Source organism: Erpetoichthys calabaricus, chromosome 1 (genome assembly GCF_900747795.2).
Source record: "Erpetoichthys calabaricus chromosome 1, fErpCal1.3, whole genome shotgun sequence".
Lineage (NCBI taxonomy): Eukaryota > Metazoa > Chordata > Cladistia > Polypteriformes > Polypteridae > Erpetoichthys > Erpetoichthys calabaricus.
In genome coordinates, this window is record NC_041394.2 from 36,492,901 (window position 1) to 36,507,989 (window position 15,089).

Genomic DNA, 15,089 nt, shown 5'->3' on the forward strand with positions numbered 1-15,089 from the left:
AATGCGCTCACAATGTAGCATAGAACACAACGGTGGGTTTATTGTTAGATAGTCAAATCCTATTCCATATTACTCCAAATACTGCCTTAAGAGGATTTGAGATAATTGTACATCCAACCCTAACTGACAGACAATCAAATACCTTCATTCAAAAAGGTTTTTAACTTAGTACAATACCAAAACTCATCTCTATACTATGTAATTATATGTATCTATAAGTAGAGCAGCCCTAAAAATTTGCACATCTATCCATTCTCTAATCCCTTTCACTTCAGTACAAAATCAAAGGATGCTGATGTCAATCCAGAACTGACAGCATTAATAATAATAATAATAATAATAATAATAATAATAATAATAATAATAATAATAATAATAATAATTACATTTATATAGTAGCTCTCTTGATACTCAAAGCGCTTTATACAGAGTTCAACCAACCCCAATGTGTAGCACCCACCTGGATGATGTGATGACAGCCTTTATTGCGCCAGTACACTCACCACACCTTAGCCATTAGGTGGTGTCACACTTGTGCTCATTTGATAGTAATTACCCACCGAGCCAGGGGTTGGCATCACCATCACCTAATGCTTCTCTTCCACCTCCCTCTGCAGAAAGAATGATTGACAGACAGGCCTCCAGTGACATCAATTCCAGTACCAGGTCTACAGAGCCCACTTCTTCCTATCAGTGTCCTACTTAAACCACCATCTTGGGAGAATATTGGGAGAACCATATGAAGAAGACTTGATCTGTGTTTTTGTTTCAATTTATTTTCCATCAGAATATACAGGGATCACATTGGTGCCCCAAACCCTGATGATCTCTCTGTTTATTCTAACTCTAATTAGCCGATAGAGACAGGGAATGATTAGAGGGGCAGAATGGATGAGGCGGTGATGGGCAATTTAACCAGGATACTGAGATACGCCCTACTCTTTACAAATGATGTCCAGGGGTCTTTTATGACCACAGAGCGCCCGGACTTTGGTTTTACATCTCATCCAAAGGACTGTGCCATATTTACAGCACAGTGTCCCTGTCACCACACAGGGGCATTGAGATCCACATTCAGACAACAGGCTAAGTGCCCCTGCTGGCATCACCTACACTACTTTTTCCTAGACAATCTACTATTCAAGTACTGGCTGGGCCCCAACATGCTTAGCTTTAGATGGATGATATATATATATATATATATATTGTGGCGGGCGGACGGCCGGGTCCCATGCCCGGCCGGGAAGCCCCTTCGACGTATGTTCCGGGGAAGCAATCATGGGCTGCTCAATACCTCCCCCAAAACGCTTAGTGGCAGCCTCCCTGGCTGATGGTGGTGCCTCAGCTTCCCGCAGGGCTCCATGGGAGATGGAGCTCTCCACAGCCCTGTTGGGATCTAGGGTGGCCGCCAGGGAGTGCTGCATGGGTCCCTGAGCCTGGCTGGACAAGTCTTCAGCCCCGCCCAGAAGTGCAACCAGAAACAGGTTATCAAACACCTGGAGCGCTTCCGGGTGGGCTTTAAAAGGGGCCAGCAACCACCACTCAGTGGCCAGAGTTGGGAGTAGGAGGACGAAGCTAGATGGGAGGAGTGGTGGTGCCAGATGGGAGTGTTGTATTGGTGAATTGTGTTTTGGGACTATGTTGTGCCTGTGGGGTTCACAAGGAAGACGTGCCCCACGGGTGAAGAAAAATAAATATTTGTTTTATTTTACGTGTGCCTCGGTGTCAGTCGCAAAAACCAAACATAAGAGTCATAAAAAGGTTTGGGGCAACCACCCATATATTGGTATCCTGGCTGCAAAGATGCAAAATGTATAACAGCCCTCATGTGCACAAAACTGAGTCCAAAACAGAACTAAGGGAATAGGGAAATGGTGGAGGCTTTTATAGGGGAAGACAGGAAGTGAGATCAAAGGGGTCGGGCTCATAGGGGTCTTCAGCCATAGACTCGAGCCCGGACGTGACATCAAGAGGGCCAGGTGGAATATCCCGTGAATGGCCTGCAGGAAAGGGAGAAAAAGAGTCGGTGCACTCTGCCACATCCCGGTATGACTCGGAACTGCCCTTACTCAAGCCCTTTAGCTGCCTCCCATGTGCACGTGTGTGACAAGATATATATTATTTAAGGATTTGTAAACCATTAGCAGTATTATAAAGTCATTTCTAAATGGTACAGGTAACCAATGTAGTGACATCAAAACTGCAGAGATGTGCTCAGATTTTCATTTCCTAGTTAAGATTCTAGCAGCTGCATTCTTTTTTATTGAATTTATTAAAAGCATGTAACATTTCATAGAAATAAACAAATCTAAATTCAGTTCAACCCCCACCCAAGAGAAACAGAGGAAGGCCAACAGCCAGAGCAAAACTTTAAGAGTAGAAAACAGGGAAGAGAATCCTTTTCTTCAATATAAAAGTTTATTCTAAAATGTTATTTCTTAGATCCTGCCAGGTTTTTAAAAAAAAAAAGTTTTGAACAGATCCTTTAAGTAAGAATTATTTTTTTCAATTTCAAATAATTTCTAACATCAGTTACCCACTGACTTAAAAGAAGTGGGTGAGGATTCTTCCAGTTGAGCAAGATAAGTCTACGTGCTAATAGTGAAGTAAAGACAATTACAGTTTGTTTGTCCTTCTCCACTTTAAGCCCATCTGGGTTTCCACCAAACACAGCTGGTAATGGATTAGGCGGGATTGTGACACCAAGGCTGTCTGAGAGGCACTTAAAGATTTTGGTCCAGAATGATGTTAATTTGGTGCAGGCCCAAAACTTGTGACCCAGTGAGGCTGGAGCTCGATTGCAACATTCACAGCTCCATTCTGCACTTGTTGCAATCGATTGATGTCTTTTTTGGGTGGTCCTGAGAGGAGTGCATTACAGTAATCTAGCATGCGTGTACTAACTTTTCAGCATCTTGCAAAGTTATAAGGGATCTAAATTTTGCTATACTCCTTAAGTGAAAAAATGCTGTCCTAGTAATCTGATTAATATGTGATTTAAAATTTAGGTCAGAGTCAATACCCCTAAATTCTTTGCCTCCACAACAAATCCAACCACGTGGCATGAAAATTTTACTGAGATTTGGTCTGACAGAGGTAGGGAATCCATTCCTGGATGGGTTTATCCATTCCCGGGAATTCGGGAATCCCGCGTGTCATTTCCGGGAATCCCGGGCTCCCGGGAATGACACAGTGCACGGGCATCTCACATGTGAACGGTTTTAGAATGACTGACACGTATTTTTAATAAAAGTGCTGCAATATGTTGACACCAATAAAAGGCTAACCTTAACTACAAGCAGTTCATGATGTCATATAAGTACATGTATCTTTAGTTGTGGTAATAAGAGCATAGAGAGCACAACGTGTTGAGTGTGTGGTTGTCCAGGCGAGAGCGCACCTTCGTGCAGAGTACGCCAGCAGCTGAGAAAGCATGCTCTGCCTCCACTGAAGTAGGTGGCACAGTCATCAGATACCGATACACTTGTTCTAAATTGCTCTGAAACACCGCCATTTCCGCTTTTACTGATGCATCCAGTTTCTTATCAACATTCTGTGATGGCAAGTTTCTTGGCACAGATAATGCGGATGCAACATACTGATGCATTGCAATTTCAAGTTGCTGTTCAAAGCTGTCAACAGCTCTGCCCCGTCCCGGCATTCATGTGCTGCAGAGTGCAGACACCTCCCAGTCCACTGTGCTCAGTCAGCCGGGAGACTGACTGCTGCTGGTCTGTTGTTGACTGAATTAATCGGCAACACACTACACCGTGGGCCAAAAAACTGTGCCACTTAATTATTTTCAACTATAACTCTGTTATTTCTTGATCGATTTTTACATTTTTACACGCTATATATGCGAGCTTGGCAGTTCCCGTTTTCCCGGGAATTACAGCAGTTTCATTCCCAGGAATGCGGGAATGAAAAATGTCCAGGAATCCCGGGCTCGGATTCCCTAGTCAGAGAGAAACCATGCCAAGGGGTCAAGAAAGGTTATTAACAAGGAGAAGTAAATGCCTGGCTGTCGCATACTGCTGGACTTTTTTCAGATTGGCTGAATCTCATAACATTGGTGGGTTTTTTTTATTCAGAAATGACAAATATCAATTATTTTACAATGTCTGTGTAATTGTAAGAAGTGGAACAACACTTGACAACTGTTTTGGCTTGCAAAATGGAGGTATTTGGTAAGTCTTTTAGCTTTTCCTCCAAGCCCCATAGACTGCCATGTAAAGCACCAGTGCGGACAAGATATTTTTCTTCATTTAGTGAAAGTGATTAACTTTAGTGCACAGTGTTGCATGGCAGATACATATATAGCATGCATGTGAAGAAATGACATTGATCTGACAAACACTGAACTTATCCTTTAAGTTAAAACCTTGCACCTTTATTTTTAACATTTTATCCAAACTCATTCATTATTATTAAACTGTTAAAAATCTTTTTCAACATCCCCACTTCTCAAGGTAAGCATTTTCCACCTTTGTAGACACACCAGATGCTAAATAAAATTTATTACATTTACCATTTCTTCATTTCCTTATATAACTTTCATTTTTAAACACCTGCCTTTCACAGCTTCATCGGTGTTCTGGTTTAACATCTCGTGGGTGTGTGCGTTTATTAAGCTTTCCATTTTTTATTTCAATTTTTGCACACCTGCCTTTTGTCATTTTTTTTCTATGTATTTTATCACTATACATCATATTCTATGTAAAACCTCCAATCATGTATTACTGTTTTCATTTACACTTCCGGTTAAAAGTTTTAGAACACCTCAGGTTTTCCAGTTTTTCTTCAAATGTATTCAGTTGAAATGCAATGAATGACCTGAAATGGTGAAAAGGTAAGCAGTAAACTGCCAGGGGTTTAAATTTAAAGTTTAGGTTAGCAAAAACTAAAAAAAGAAAATCAGAATATTACAAATAGGCCTTCTTCAGGGAAAAAAACGAATAGGTTACAACCTAGAGATGTTCTGCAGCAATTATAGGAAATTAAACCTTACAAGTTGAAGCAAACAGTTTGCACAGGTGTCCCAACGTCTGGTGATTACTTAAAATCCCTCAGTCAGTCTTAACGTAGAGTTGGAACAGACTGTGCTACTACACCCTCTGAAGTACTACTTGGACAATATTAGATAGATAGATAGATAGATAGATAGATAGATAGATAGATAGATAGATAGATAGATAGATAGATAGATAGATAGATAGATAGATAGATAGATAGATAGATAGATAGATAGATAGATAGATAGATAGATAGATAGATAGATAGATAGATACTTTATTAATCCCAAGGGGATATTACACGGTATAGTGGCAAGAAAATGGCAATTAATAAATGAAATGACACAGAGCATTATTACCATTAGAAGTGTAGGCCTTTCAGTTAGATAAACTGCAAAAAATAACAAAGTGTCAGTGAGGACAGTGGTGTCCTGCACAATCTAAAGGCAATTGAAACTGGAAGAAACTCTGGTAGGAAAGATCTGGCAAACCCAAAGTCACAAGTCAATCAGAAGACAAGTTTCTGAGGGTCACCAGCTTGCATTTGATTTTAAAATCTTGTTGCTAGTTTTTAAATCTTTACATGGGCTTGCTCCTGCCTATTTATCTGAATTGTGTGCTTTACACCAGCCATCTAGAGTGCTTAGATCTTCTGGTCAGTTGTCTCTTGTTGTCCCTCATACCAAGTGTAAAACTATGGGGGACAGACAGGCCTTTTGCAGCTGCTGCTCCTCGCCTGTGGAACTCTTTACCTCATTGCATGATGGGCACCTCAGAGCACAACAGCTTCAAGAACAACTTAACAGTGCTGGTTGAAAAAAGCAAGTGTCAGATTGTGCTGTGAAGAGGAGACTTTGTGCTGCAGGTCTGACAGGGCGAGTGGCAGGAAGAAAGCCATTCCTCAAAGGACAAAGTAGGGCCTGGAAATACTAGCTATGGACCACTGTTGACTGGACAATCATGACAGTCTCTCCCCACCAGAAGTAATTATAGATTGTGAACTTTTCCATCCCTCTAATATCTTTCCTGCTTGGGGTTGGTTATCACATTTGGGACACTGAGCCTACAAGCATATTATCTGATCAACAACACTTTGAGGGTCACACAACGCCCATTCATTTATAAAATACTTCACATGGTAATGGCTGCTGCTCTTACTTTCATTTTTCATTTGTTAGATTAGATTAGATAAACTTTATGTAATCTTTATGCTTGATTGCTCATTTAATCCAAAGAGGGAATTTAGATTCTTGCAGCAGTAGAATCATAAAAAAACAAAAATACAGACTCATAAGACAAATAATACAATCAATCAGTAATTAAATGAATAAAAAATATGTAGAAATTTCAAAATTAACTTCAAGAGTCAGTCAGTCAGTCATTTTCCAACCTGCTATATCCTACCACAGGGTCACGGGGGTCTGCCGGAGCCAATCACAGCCAACACAGGGCGCAAGGCAGGAAACAAACCCCGGGCAGGGTACCAGCCCACCGTAGGGCACACAAACACACACACCAAGCACACACTAGGGACAATTTAGGTTCACCAATGCAACTCACCTGCATGTCTTTGGACTGTTGGAGGAAACAGGAGCAACTTCAAGAGTTTAAACATTTATTTTGGAACCACTGAATTATCTGACAGCAGCAAGCATAAAAGGACCTCAGAGGGGCTTCCTGGAAAACTGTAGTGGTATGAGTCTGTGGCTAGAGTTCTCCAACAGAGCACCACCTGGAGGGGATGAAGGGCATTTCTCATGATGGAATCCAGTTTTGCCACCATCCTCTTTTCCACATCAGCTTCCAGTGTGTCCAGGGTTTGCCCTGTGATGTTGCAGGCTTCCCTGATAAGTTTGTTCAGACATTGTGCTTCTTTTGTGCTCAGGTTGCTTCCCCAGGAGACTTCACAGTAGAACATCACACTGGCGACTATGGACTGGTAGAACATTTCCAGCAGTTTGCTGCACACATCAAACCACTTGAGTGTCCTTAGTAAGTGCAGTGTGCTCTGGCCCATCTTGTACAGCACCACTGTGTTGTCAGGCCAATCCAGTTTGCTCTTCATGTGAACCCCCAGGTACTTGTAGTTCTGCGCCATTTTCACATCCTCCCCCTGAATGGTGACTTGTCCCAGAGGCTTCTTGGCATGTTGGAAATCCACCACCAGCTCTTTTGCCTTGTTGATGTTGAGCTGCAGGTGGGTCTGCCTGTACCACAAGACAAAAGCCTCTACAAGCCTCCTGTACTCTAACATGTCTCCATTTTTAATGTAGAGACTTTGATGGAATCATCTATGAATTTCTCTAGTTGTCAAGTGCTGGTATTACCCTGGAAGTGCATTGTTGTGTAGAAGATAAACTGGAAGGGAGTCAGGACCATTCCCTGAGGTGCTCCAGCATTACACTCAACCATTTCTGACACACAGCCTCACAGACTGCTGTCGATTGATCAGGTCATCCATGATCCAGTGTGTTTATGTTTTTATATAAACACTTGTTACCAATCGTTCACTTCCATTCCTCTACGACTTCTTACAGTTTGATCCGGTGTTACACATTCAATGTCTTTTTCACTTGCTTTGACATTTTTGCCCTCTGACCTTTAATTATGTTTGGCTGCCCATTCTCATACGTTTATAGAGCACACATCAAATTGACAAAGCACTAATTACATTACAAATACGGTTCATCAGAAACAGCCTTCATTTAAGTACAAAAAGATAAAAGCTAAAACGATTTAACACCCCTTCAATGTTATTCAGAGCAGCAGCTATTAATAATTGGAATATTCTGATATATAATTCTATTTAATATTTATAGTAATGGCTTTAAACATTTCTTTAATATTAATAAGGCCCCGATAGATACATTGCCCCCATAATGTTTGGGAGGGAGACACATTTTTCCTTGATTTACCCCTCTGCTCCACAATTTAACATTACAAATCAAACAATTCAGATGTAATTAAAATGCACATCGCAGACTTTCATTTAAGGGGACTTACATACATTTCAGTCACACCGTGTAGACATGACAACACTTTCCAGGGCACCATAATGTTTGTGACAACTGGCATCACATGTGTTTGTGATTACTCCGGTATGTTTTGTTCCTTTATTAGTGCAGGCATAAGATACTTCAACTAGGGAATCCATTCCCGGATGAGTTTATCCATTCCTGGGACTTCGGGAATCCCGCATGTCACTCCCAGGAATCCCGGGCTCCCAGGGATGACACAGTGCACGGGTATCTCACATGTGAATGGTTTTAGAATGATCAACACTTATTTTTAATAAACCTACTGCAATATGTTGACACAAATAAAAGATTAACCTTATCTACAAGCAGTTCATGCTGTCATATAAGTACATGTATCTTTAGTTGCGGTAATAAGAGTGTAGAAAGCACAATGTGTCCAGCGTGCGGTCGTCCAGGCGAGAGCGCACCTTCATGCAGAGTACGCCAGCCACTAAGAAAGCACGCTCTGCCTCCACTGAAGTAGGCGGCACAATCATCAGATACTGATACACTTGTTCTAAACCACACCCGCACTTGCTGTTTCTCTGAAACACCGCCATTTCAGCTTTTACTGATGCATCCAGTTTCTTGTCATCATTCTGTGATGGCAAGTTTCTTGGCACAACAGATTGACGCACTGACAGATGCAACAGACTGACGCATTGCAATTTCAAGTTGCTGTTCAAAGCTGTTGTCTGATGAAGTGCAAGCTGCAGCAATGGCGCCACCTTAATTATTTTCAACTATAACTCTGTTATTTCTTGATCGATTTTTACACTTTTACACGCTATATATGCGAGCTTGGCCGTTCCCGTTTACCGGGGAATTCCAGCAGTTTCATTCCCGGGAATATGGGAATGAAAAATGTCAGGGAATCCCAGGCTCCCGGTAATCAGGAGCCTGGGAATGGATTCCCTAACTTCAACATCTTCCCTGTAAAGTCTGTTGTTGACATTGTTCAACATGAAGACAAGAGCTGTGCTAATGAAAACCAAAGAAGCTATGATGAGGCTGAAGGTCAAGAATAAAACCAGTAGAGAAATCAGTAAAACCTTAGGATTACCAAAATTAACTGTGTGGAATACCATTAAGAAAAAAGAACGTACTGGTGAGCTCAGTAATAACAAATGGACTGCTAGGCCAAGAAAGACCTCCACTGCTGATGACAGAAGATTCCTCATTATGGTTAAGAAAAATCCCCAAAAGGCTGTCCGACAGATCAGACACAGTCTTCAGGAGGGAGATGTGATGTGTCAGAGATGACTATCCATAGAAGACTTCATAAACAGAAATACAAAGGCCACACTACAAGATTCAAACCACTAGTTAGCCACAAAAACAGGATGTCAAGATTACAGATTATGAAAAAGGACTTCAAAGAGCCTGCAGAATTCTGGGAAAAGGTCTTGTGGACAGATGAGACAAAGATGAACCTGCATCAGAATGATGGCAGGAGCAAAGTGTGGAGAGGAAAAGGAACTGCCTGAGATCCAAAGCAGACCACCTCATCTGTTAGACATGGTGCTGGGATGCCATAGGTGCTGGCACACTTATCTTCATTGATGATGTAATGGCTGATGGCAGTGGCACAATCAATTCTGAGGTGTATAGAAACATCTGATCTACTCAAGTTCCAGTTAATGCCTCCAAAGTCACTGGATGACGCTTCACCCTACAACAAGATAATGATCCAAACATACTGTTAGGGCAACACAGAGGGATTTTAAATCTAAAAACTGTCAAATTATTGAATGGCTAAGTCAGTCATCTAATTTAAACCAAATTGAGAATGTCTTCCATATGATGAAGAGAAAACGTAAAGGAACAACCCTCCGAAACAAGCAGGAGCTAAAGATGGAACTGCATTAGAGGCTTGGCAGAGTATCAGCAGAGAAGATCCGCAGCACCTGTTGATGTTTATGAATCGCAGACTTCAAGCACTCATTGCATGCAACGGATATGCAACTTATTGCTAAATATGACTGTTTTAATAGACATGCCATTGCTGTGTCCAAGATGTTATGGTGCCCTGAGAAGGGGGACCATGTAGAATTAGCACCAGAAATCCAATTACAACTCATTATTCTGGTTCAGATCCAGCAGGTCATTCCTCCCAGTCAGGCCCCTCAGGGTATCTCCATCATTGCCAAATCAGTGAGCAGCATCCTTTCAAACACATCACCCTCCGTATCTAAGAGGACTGAATACGCTAAACAGCTGTTTGCTACATACCAAGGGGGGTCCCCACTCTGACAACGGTGCTCAGTTCATGAAGGGGGATCCAATACCCTTGCATGGGAAAAAGTGGATCATGATACCAAAAGACTTGAGAAACACTGAACAATAGCCTGCTACTCGTGTATAACAGACTGCGTGTGTTCAAATGATTCCATGTTATGTTATTATACAGTTGCTGTCCTGTCTGAATGTAAATACATAATTGGGTTTTGCAAGGATGCAGTTGCAGGGTGATGGCAACTCATTTGCAAGTTGTCTGCATCCCATGTGGCAAAAGTGAAAACAACAGCTATCTTAAGAGTAGCTAACCTGTCACTTGCTTTACCACAATGCAACAGTCTCATCTGTAGCTCACTGTCATGCTATAGAAACATCAGCCAATAACTGTTTAACATAATCTAGACTTGTTAGTTTAAAGTGTGAAGTGTCCAATTTCAGTTGTTTCCGTGACTTTTGTGGCCTTTAACTGTTTGTGAAGTTCCTATCTACCAAGTGAAGCGGTGTGTTTTTGTTAGCACATATATTAGAAAATGGCTCAGAGTTCCAAGAGGGTTAAGTAAAAGTGCATTATATAACAAATGGAATTTGGAATCACCAATTCCTAGTATGGTTGAGGGGCTCAAGTGCGCAAAAGCAAGGTTACAGTTGACTCTGTCTGAGTGAAAAGATGCAGTTCTATACAAATGTAGACAAATGGGACCCAAAGAGAGCTGTGCAGCAGGCTGAAGCAAATTTAAAGTCAAAGGAGATAGTGGGACATGTGGAATATGACAGGACAGGTTTAGGGTTACAAGTCTGAAAAGCATTTTAGAGTAAAGCACAGGAAACAGATTGTTGTCAAATGGTGGCAGATGAGATTAGGCGTAAAGAAGAATTGGGCAGGTGTGCTCTGGCAGTCGCTTATTTGGGAAAACCTAGAAGAAAGAAAGTTTGGTAACACTTTAGCTTATGCACTGCAAATTACTCATTTACTCTTAGGTAAAAAGACCTTAAAAAGGCTTCTTTTGGTCTTCATAACGCTTATAAAACATCAGTAAATCGGTTAGTCATGTCGGTGCTGTGCAGCATATTGACATGGTAGTAAAATTACTTATAAATATAAAGGATGCACAGGACTAAAACTAAATATGTAATATCAAGAGAAATGTGTCTCAGTTAAGCCACCTCAGACCCCTCCAAAGTAATGTTTTTATTAGATGGTCAAATTGCAGAGATGAATAAACCCTTCACTGATGTTTTCTAAGTGTCATGGAGACCCAAAGAAGTGTGCGTTAAGGTCTGGTTACATAAGAGTAAATGAGCAACTGATTCATTTTTGCAATACCTAAAGTGTTACCGAAACTTAATTTGGAGAAAGTTGTGGTGGTTACTCAGAATGTGTCACAGGTGCTTATCCTGGCTGTGAACTACATCACTGTGGCTTAACCTCTCAGATTGTGCTATTAGTCTGAGTTAACCTCGTCAGCATTGCATTTTTTCTCAAAAAAACATGTAAAAAGAATTGCATTATTTGATTTGAAAAATGATATTTTTATTAATTTCTACTGTAAAATGTGCAAAACAATAGATAGATAGATAGATAGATAGATAGATAGATAGATAGATAGATAGATACTTTATTAATCCCAAGGGGAAATTCACATACTCCAGCAGCAGCATATTGATAAAGAAAATATTAAAGAGTGATAACAATGCAGGTATAACAGACAATAACTTTGAATAATGTTAACATTTACCCCGCCAGGTGGAATTGAAGAGTCGCATAGTGTGGGGAGGAACGATCTCCTCAGTCTGTCAGTGGAGCAGGACAGTGACAGCAGTCTGTCGCTGAAGCTGCTCCTCTGTCTGGAGATGATACTGTTTAGTGGATGCAGTGGATTCTCCATTATTGACAGGAGCCTGCTCAGCGCCCGTCGCTCTGCCACAGATGTCAAACTGTCCAGCTCCATGCCTACAACTGCCTTCCTCACCAGTTTGTCCAGGCATGAGGCATCCCTCTTCTTTATGCTGCCTCCCCAGCACACCACCGCGTAGAAGAGGGCGCTCGCCACAACCGTCTGATAGAACATCTGCAGCACACTTGTTTTTTACTTTGTAAAAGTACAAAGTGTAAATAAAAAGTATAATAATAATAATAATGGTGCTAATACCATATATACTGTCAAAATATGTTTTTTGTGTGGTATATTTTTGAACGAGAAAACTGCTAAGGTATGCGGTCAATTTCCCGACACTGTTCAGCATAACAGTTCGTCTCAACAACAATTCTTTCGATCGTGTTATCATCAAAAATTACTTCATTCAAGTAAATGGATCTTGGCTGTCATCCTTCACTTTTATTCCTGGCTGCCCCACAAAATCAAAAGGAAGTGGTGCTGGTTTCTCTGAAGCAGGGTCAACAGAGACCCAAACGCAAACATCACTTTCAGATTCATCAGAATCGCTTTTGGTTTCACTGTCCCATTTCAATTTCACTTCCTGAAGACTGATTCATTTCATCATCAGTGCTGATGAGAGGCTCCTCAACATCACTGCTCGTATCACTGTCAAGAGCGTGCAGCACCTGGGCTGCTGAGAAACGTTCACTGTTGCCTGGGTAACACTCAAGCCTGACGCTTACGTAAGACACGCCTATACCGTTGTCTGAGTAACACTCAGGTGTCACGCTGTTAGCATTTTTACAGCCCGAGTAATTCTCAGGTCTATCGCTTACACGAGACATGTCTACACACTTGCCTATGTGACACTCGGGACTAACGCTTAGGAGGTTAAGGCAGACGTACATGGAGACATAACAATGGATTTCCATGCCTTGCCTCTGTATTAGACGAACAAAGAATGACTGTAAATGCTCAAACTTTAGCAAAAGCTATTAGACAGGTATTTGTTAAGGAAGGATGGAATTGTCGCCATTCTGACTGCCTTGTCAAGTGGAAGGCCAGCTTAGTGTGGCAAGCGACTGGAAGCTCCAGGTACCCTTTAATACTAGGTCGATGACTCCAAGTGAGGTAATTAAAAGCAATCTGTGCCCTGACCTGGCCTTGTGGTCAGAAATGAAACACATAGCATATTTTATAGAGCTAACAGCGCTGTGGAGAAGATCAACTGAGGAAGTATATGAGAAACAAATATCTAACTATACAGCCCTGGTAACTGAGGTTGGACTTCTAACATTAGGACATTTGAGGTGAGATACCACGGCTTCATAGCTATTGTAGATCAGTGACATCACTAGTAAAGGAGTTTGGCTTCTCCCCAAAGCAGTCAAAACAGGGGTTAGAATGTTGGTCAATGCCACAGAGGAAGTGAGATGGTGAATATGGCTGAGGCGATGGGACAGTCAGTGGGAGAAAACAACTGGATGAGTATTTATGTTTCTCCTTTACCTCATTGTTTCTTGCTGTTGGTGTGTTTTTGTTTTCTTTTTTCAGAAAGTTTGAATCCAAAGGCTGGGGAGGATTTGATTGGGAAGAACGGCCTGTCAAATCTGAATCAAAATGGTGAGTTGTAGTTCAATTTCTGTGCTAGTTGTGCATTCACCAAAAAAACACCTTGTTTGAACACAAAGAAACTCTAAAGTGTACCTGGTACTCGAGCACCCAACAATTTGTAGTTGTGTCATCTGATCATGTATTTTGTGCACTTGGGAGAAAAGACATGAGGAGCTGTCAAGTGATCCCCACTTGGTAGTGAGTTGGATTCAAAACGAAGGGTGTAGGCCAGATAGACAAGGGAAGCCTAGATGAGCCGTTAGGGGTTCCGGAGAATGTCTGGCTGAGGCTTCCATTCATGGTGAGTTCAACTCCTACTTCTGAAAGAACTACTCCCATGTGCAGAGTGAGGTCAAGAGCATCAAGTCTGAATGGACTCTGTTCAAGACCTCAGATGTGGAAGCAGCTGCAAAAAGCTGTTGTCTTAAAGCTAGTGGGGCATCTCATGCAAGTGACATTAGGACTTGATGATGGACAGCTGAGGTGAGGGAAGTTATCAGACTGAAGAAGGTGGCCAACAGGGAAATGCTGTCTGTGGCATCTCCTGACTTAGTTGAGAGGTACCAAAAGGCGAAGAGGACTGCAGCAAAGTGTTTGTGAGGACTTTGGAGAGACAATGGAGAAAGACTACTGGATGACCTCGAGATTGTTCCGTCAAACTGTTTGATACCTCAGAACAGGAAGGTACTATATGACCTTTCCAGGTTTGTGTTAAGCATGGATGTGGGGGTGCAGACCTTTTCCAGGGAAATTGTCAAGCTGTTTGAAAGAATACCTTGAGGAACTACTCATCGGAGACGCCATCCTACCAGAACGCAGTGCTGGATACATCCGGTATGGGAGATCCCTTCACTGTTGCTAAAATCACTATTCTGATCTGCATACTCCATAATGGTAAGGCTGCGGAGGTGAAAATAAATATGACTTCAGATGTTTAAAGTGGCAGAACATTGTTAGGATTGCATGGCAGACTAATCCCCATATTTAAGAAAAGCAACCAGAGGGTGTGTTCCAACTACTGAAGGATCACACTCCTCAGCCTCCCAGGTAAGGCATATGCGGGGATGATTTACTGAAGAATCCATTCGATGGCTGAGCAAAAGATACAGGAGGAGCAATGTGGATTTTGTCCTGGCTGTGGAACAGTACATCACAGCTCTTCTCCTTGGCACAGTTAGAATTATGAATGTATGATGACCCAGTCCAATGTGTTGTAGATTTGGGAAACTGATATCACTTCATCCCTTGGCATGTGTTGTGGGAGGTTCTGCTGGAATATGGGATAACAGGGCCGCTCTTGCATGCTATTTGTTCCCTTTATGAACGTAGCA